Source organism: Belonocnema kinseyi, chromosome 3 (assembly GCF_010883055.1).
Source record: "Belonocnema kinseyi isolate 2016_QV_RU_SX_M_011 chromosome 3, B_treatae_v1, whole genome shotgun sequence".
NCBI classification, from domain to species: Eukaryota; Metazoa; Arthropoda; class Insecta; order Hymenoptera; family Cynipidae; genus Belonocnema; species Belonocnema kinseyi.
The window spans coordinates 98802288-98809508 of record NC_046659.1 but is presented as its reverse complement, the minus strand read 5'-3'; the positions used below and the strand labels follow the sequence as shown (position 1 = coordinate 98809508).

The 7221-nt window shown below is 27.3% G+C and overlaps 1 protein-coding gene across 1 annotated transcript in view; it reads right to left on the bottom strand.

Annotated features, from left to right (window-relative positions):
- Window positions 1-7221, bottom strand: part of LOC117169075 (transient receptor potential-gamma protein) — a 145816-nt gene that overhangs the window by 71542 nt on the left and 67053 nt on the right. The gene's annotated exons all lie outside the window — the stretch shown is intronic.

Genomic DNA, 7221 nt, shown 5'->3' with positions numbered 1-7221 from the left:
GTATAGAGCCCCAAGGAGATTATGTTGAAAAATAAAAAAAAATTTACCCAAAAAAAATTGTTTTTATACTTCATTCTAAGGACTTATTGAACTACCCTCGTATTACCGTCTAAAGTTTTTTTATCACGTACAAACATGCTCCTCGACGGAAAAAAAATTCTCCACTATTTTCTCGAAATCAATTGATATTTTTAATGCAAATTTTGTTATAAAGATTCAGTAACTCAATAGCCAAATTGAAAATTTACTTTTAAAAAGATTAAAAAATGAATTTTGTATCATCTTCCAAATTTTTTATCACGTATAAACGAGATCGTTAAGAAAAAAAAATTCTCAGCATTTTCTTGAAACTTATTATTATTTTTCTGCTTATTTGCTTGTATTGATTCAGCATCTCAGTAGATTGAAAGATACTTGCCCTTTTTAATATGGGAAATGGGATTTTTATCTTTGTTAAAGGTTTTCTTTATCACGACCAAACGTGTTACTCGAGCGTAAAAATTTCCCTCTCTATTTTTTTTTAAATAATAATATTTTGTAATCAAAATTTTGTTGTATCGATTTTGTAACTCAATAGCTAAACAAAAAATATCCACTTTGAAAAAATTAAATATTTAATTACTGTACAATGTTTTTTTAACACGTTTTTTTTTTGCTCCACAAGCAAAAAATTATTCATTTTCTAGAAAACTAATACTTTTTTCTAGTCAGTTTTTATCATATTGATTCCGCAGCTTAATATCGAAATAGTAATTTATCTCTTTTTTAGAATTAAAAATTAGATTTTTTATAAACATCTAAGGTTTTTTTATCACCTGCAAACAAGTCAATAGAGCGGAAGAAATCCCCCGTTCATTTTTTCGAAACATAATTATACTTTTTAGTCTCAATTTTGTTGTATCGATTCAGTAATTTAATAGCTAAACAAAAATGTGCACTTTAAAAAAAAATTAAAAATTCAATTATTTATTACGGTCTAATGTTTTTTTTATCACGTCGAAACGTACTCCTTGAGTAAAAATGGACTATTTTCTAGAAAAATAATACTGTCATAATACATATACATAATACATAATATTATATACATATACACTATATACTAATAATATTTTATAATCAAACTTTAGTTGCATCGATTCAACAACACAATAGCTCAAATTCAATTCTTAATTATGTTTTTAATTATGTTTTAAATTAACAATTGGATATTTTACCATAATTCAAAGTTGAAAAGACTATGTTCTAGAGCGAAAGAGAATTCCCCCTCAAACTTTATCAACGCTTAATACTATTTTATTTTGATACTTTTTGTATCGATCTAGCAACTCAGTAGCTAACAAAATTACACTAAATTTTTCGAACTTGAAAATTGCAATTTTTTGAAAAGCGCTCTCTAATATTTTTTTGAAAAAAAGTTTGATTATTCAGGAAGTTTTTGGTATATCCTGTGCAATTTTGAAAATGTAGGTTAGACGCTTTCAGGTCTTGTGAAATTTTACCTTTTATTTGTAACTGCAACTACCACTTCACGTGATGCAATTTTTTAGCCCTTTCTAAAATACCATATGAGACTCAGATTATTGTTGCTTCTCAAAAGTGGTAAGGGTTTAAGTTTCACTAGCATAAAAAGTTTGTAATTATTTGAAATCTTATAATCTTATAAACAATTTTCAAAATTTAGAAATGTTATAGTTTGAAATTTTCGTTGAAATGTTGCAAGCTTTCAAACTTTAAAAGAATTTCAATTTAAAAGCACCTCATTTAAAAACGATTCAAAATTTTTCATGTATTAAAATCTCTATAATTTTGTAGGATTGAAACTTGTAACCTATTCAATTTCTGAAGCTCTACATAAAAAACATTCGGACCTCGAAACAACGTATAAACTGCTTGAAAAATTTACTAATACTTATGAAACTAGAACACTATGCGAACACTTCGCGAACACTTGTCTTATATTTAGGATTAAGATAAGCAATTCCATTTAATTTTACAAATGTTTGTTAATTGTTCAAAATAGAATATATTTTTTGCATAATTTTATATTTTAAATAAAATTAGACGAGAACGCACATGATACTTTTTTTGAATCAAGAAAAGTTATATGATTTTTATATTTTTAGAAAGATATATTTTATTTTTGAAGTATTTGAAAAATAAAATTGAATATGGTTGTTCAGTTAGACACATAAAATTGTTTGAGGCTTCTGATTCTGAGTTCTTATACTCGGATGGGAGCCGTCGTACTAGATGGAGTGAATTTTTATCAGCTTTTGAAGCTCTTTTCACGCCTAAACTTCTTAAAATAATAATAATCATAATTTCGGATTATTGGAGAGTTTTTAGTATATATACAATTTTTGCCATTAAAAAAGAAGAACAAAAGATAAGAACCGATTTATATATTTTTGTTCTATTTTTTAGATTTCCGAACCACAACTTTATTTCGCTAACACAAAATATTTAGCATATTTAAGCGTTTTCACTCTCTTAAATCGTAATGAGCAACTTCACTTCTAACAAGGAACAACAAAAAACGTTTAATTAGACTCATTAAATATTTCAAGTTTAAAAACGACGTGAATGCGACAAGGATCTGAAACTTACTGTCGAAAATCTTAACGAGTAAGAGCTTTCGTGTGTGTAGGTAATTAAGGAATCCAATTTGTGTGTGCGTAAATGTATAAAATTATACATTAAAATAATGAAATTCAGGAACAAATTAATATAGTGTGATTAAAAAAAGCCTAATACATTTTCGTAAACAAAGTTTCGCAGGAAAAGAGTATTAAAGAGGATTTTTAATTTCGGGATCCATTTGAGTAGCTGCATAATTATATATCATAGATAGCCAATATTACAGGATTTTAAAAAATATTAAATAAGAATACCTCAAAAAGATTCAACTTTCGTAAAAGGTATGCATTTTTTGTTTCTTCTCATTGAGAAAAATTTCCAAAAAAGGATACTCTAAAATTTTAGAAGCTTCTTGAAACATTTAAACTTCAAAAAAATTTAATCGTTTAGATTTTCAAACTTCTGATATTTAAAGAACCAGAATTTCTCCTGTTCCAAAGTTTAAAGCATCCAAACATGAAAAAATCAATTAAGTAATTTTTTATCTTTGAATCTTTGACATTTTAACAAAAAAGTATGAACCACTTTTCGTGGTCAAACTTTCAAGCATCCATGAGTTTTTTTAAAACTCTTCTATTTTTAAATCACTTGGCTGTTTTGGTATAATAACGACAGCAGACAGCTTCACTGCAAAGTCAGAATTCAGGGTGCGGCTGATCCAATTTTAAATAAAAGTTCCAGATAAATGGAATTTTTTTATTTTGTATGGAAATATGGCGTCCCATGAATATTTTGAGATAAAAATGAAAATAAATGTTCAATCGCTTTTTGCAAAAAAATTGATTTGTGAATTTATTTACTATAAAATAAAGAAATTCTCATCAGATTGTATGCGGTAAATATTAACTATTATTTTGCCAAATATATATTTTTACTTAATGTTATTTTCTGTCAACCTGCGAACATTTTAAGATAAAAGCAAAAATAATCGAAAACTGCAAATAAATCTATTGAAATCTTTAGTAATTTTTTAATTATTCGAAGTACGTCAAAATACTATTAATTTTTTTGAAATCCTTCGCAATTGTTGAAATATGTTGACATTCGCTGCAATCTATTTAAGAACCATAAATTTTTTTGCAATCATATAGAATCTTTTAATTTCCTTTAAAATGTTTTAAATCCCTCAAATATTTAAAAATTTCTTAAAATCTTTTTATTTTTTGAAATCTTACACAATCATTTAAAATTTCCTAAAAATTTTATAATCTATTGGACTTTTTAATAATCAGGGTGACCATTTGAGTCAAGGGAAAAAATATACGGTCATTTCTTGGTTCACTAAAATATTTCACGATTATTAAAATTAAAAAATTAGAAATCTCATGTCTGAACATTTTTTGTTTAAAGTAATCAAAACTAAACTGAAAATTAAAGCACTAAGGTCGAACTTATAATTTTAAATTAAATACTACAAAACTGCAAAGTTTTACATTCTACAGTAAAACAAATTAAGTAGATTAAAGTTTTTTGGTAAAAATGAACAAATAAGAATAGAATATTTTTAAATTTGTGACGTACAATCTTTTAGAATAATGCATTGTAATATGAATTCTTTCTTGATTTAAAAATTTAACAAATATACTTAAGATTGGAACAAGTTAAAATCAAACTTCTTTTTAGTTCTATGCCATTATTTGACATAAAATTTGTGACATTCAAAAAGATTGTACACAGTTTTTTTCAGCAACGTGTAAAAATATTCTCATTAAAAAAATAAATTTCTGTGAGATTTCTAAAATCCCTGAAGTCTTATGAAATCCCAAAAATTTTGAAGTATATTTAAATTCCTTAAAATTTTCTTAATCTTTGAAATTTCCTCAAATCCATTGAATCAAAACCATAGAATTCGTATAAATCCCTATAAATCCTTAAAAATTTGATTCCATTTTATCTACTGCCTAAAGCTCTCTAGAAATTCTTTGGAATTCCTCAAAAACCCTTAGTGCCTTCGAAATATTTCCATATCTGTGATACTTGTGTAGTGCCTACAAAATTGTAAATACCTTCAAATACTTTGAAATCCCATAAATTATCTTGAAATTGGTAATATCCCTTAGAATTTCTCTAAAACTTTTAAAAACCTGAAAATTTTTTGAAACTTTTGAAATTGCGAAAATTTTAGTAAATTCAATTTTGGAATTAGCGGACATATTGCTAACATTTACACAGGCACACTGAAAAAAATATTTGCACCAACAAGCAATTTTCGAAAATAGTGGCCTTAATCGTTAAATATTGTTTGATAGAATACCTAAGAATATTTTCACATTATAAACATGGAAAAAATCAGGTTCTATGATGATTTTCCTACATGTACAATTTCTTGTAATGTCCAAAGAGAAAGAATAATAAGCGAACTTTTGCTTATATGAATTTTATGTAAATGATATTGAGATAAATAAGTTAAAATTACTATTACGTTCTCTGAAGGGTAGGTGTCTAAATTATTTCGGAAGAAAATTGCCTTTCATTTTTTATATTTTTCTTTTAAGGAATCGTTCAGACACCACAGTTTGATTTCTTCCCATTTTAATTTATTTTTATCAAAAAAGAAATCAAAAGAGTCTTTAAATTATTTTTCGTGGTTTTCTTCGTTTCGACAGTAAAGCAGTTGATTTTTTTAGGATCTTGCGTATGCGTATGGATCTTGCGTATGGGGCATAATACGTCAAGTCTTCCCACCTTCTTTCCCACCATCTTTTTCAACCGGTTGTCAATAAAGAAGCCTAAAATATTTAAAATTTAAATGGATTTAAAAAGTAAACTTTTCTTTCCAAATAAACTAATTCAAAAGTTTTAAAGATTGTGAAAAAGCTATTTTTTAAACGAAAAAAAGTTATTGCCTTCTGAAGTTATTTTTTTAGTTACCATGTGAATTTCTGATTAACAATCGTTATATTTCAATTTGTCATTAAATCAAACATTGTAATTTTTAACAAGAAGATGTTTTAAGTCTTCAGACAAAAGTAGATGAAGAAAAACAAATGAGTATTCGAAATCTCGTATTTAAGATTTCTCACAAATCCTAACCAAATCCAGGGAGATAAATGATCATCTCGTATTATCGTTCACTAATATTTTCATTTTTATCGGAAAATGTTCATCGGATCCCATATTACAATAAACAGTTAAAAAATCTAATTTACATGGAACTTTTATTTAAACTTGGTTCAGTAGCACCGTCATTTACTCTCAATCCTAATTTTCAACTAAAAATATTTTCTAAAATACAAATTTATAGATATAGTAAAATGGGAATGTTGTATATTTTTTCTCTATTACAATTCAAAAATATAATGTAGCTACAGAAGGAAATTAAAAAAAAAGTTTTAATTTTTTTTTTAATGTTTAAAAAGTATAATTTTTGAATTTTTGCTTTGGCCCATTTCTTTCTCACTACTGGGCTAATGGACAACCTTTTAAATATTTTTTGGGATCATATTTGCTGTTTCACTTGTAATTAAGTACACCATTTTTTATAAGAGACTGTCATTATTATTTTACTTGTGAAATGTAAAGCGAAAGAATCCGACTAACCTGTGCTCGTGGTTTCAAACATTTGCTTGACAAAAAATGGAGTTTATCTTTGGAAAATTTCATTATCACACACTTGAATGGTATTATTTTATATTGTCTTTTTTTAAGTATTATATTTTAAGCAGAACTGTATGTTTTTATTAAGATTTACTTACGACTGGGCTGCTGATTTTCAAAAATGTTAAATAAACAAATATCTCTGTTAGAAATTGTAAATTGAATTTTCGCCAGCTGTCTGCTAGACACTACGTGAGTCAACTGATTATCATTCTGATTGGTTAAGCGGTTTCTCCGACGTGATGTTTTGAGGTCTGAGAGTTTTGAAATCGGGATTTCGATACGTTTCTTAAATATTTTTTTTCTCAACAATAAAGTTTTAAAAATTTCTTTTAAAGTTGCACAAATTTTTAGAATGTTACGCATGCTCTATGAATCCAAACTTGCGTGATGTTTTGGAAATCTTGAAGCACATCCTAATTTGCATTGTGTTTGTTCGCAGAGAATTAGAGAATTCCGGGATAATTGAGTTCTTCAACTCAAACTCAATGAGAGTAGATAGAAGGCTGATCTACTGCGTTACTATCAAGTACATGTTTGATGTAAATAGCTGGGTAAATAATGTGGCTAACGACCAGGACAATCGAACCCCTAATTTTAAGGATACGCCCACTTGCAAATTTCTGGGCCACGTGTGGCTTGTGTTCTCATTCAAAGCATCAATATTTGCTTTTGCTGGAATTGTCTCCTAAATCTGGTACAGCGTAACCACTAAAACGCAAGAAAACTTATTTTCCTGGGTTGAATAATTAGTTTTTATACTAATAGTGATTGAGTAATAATCGTTTTATAATAAAAATTTTGACAAGAATTAAACATTTTAAAACTCCAAGGTGAAATATATACGAGGGTGGATTGATAAGTTTCCGGCCTGACCAAGAGATGGCGCCACTAGGCCTACCTTGAGGTGGCGTCCTATAGTACCATCCTTAGATAGCTTGTAGCTATAGTTTCAGCCCGATCGCCATGTTAGTTTAGGTTTCAGAG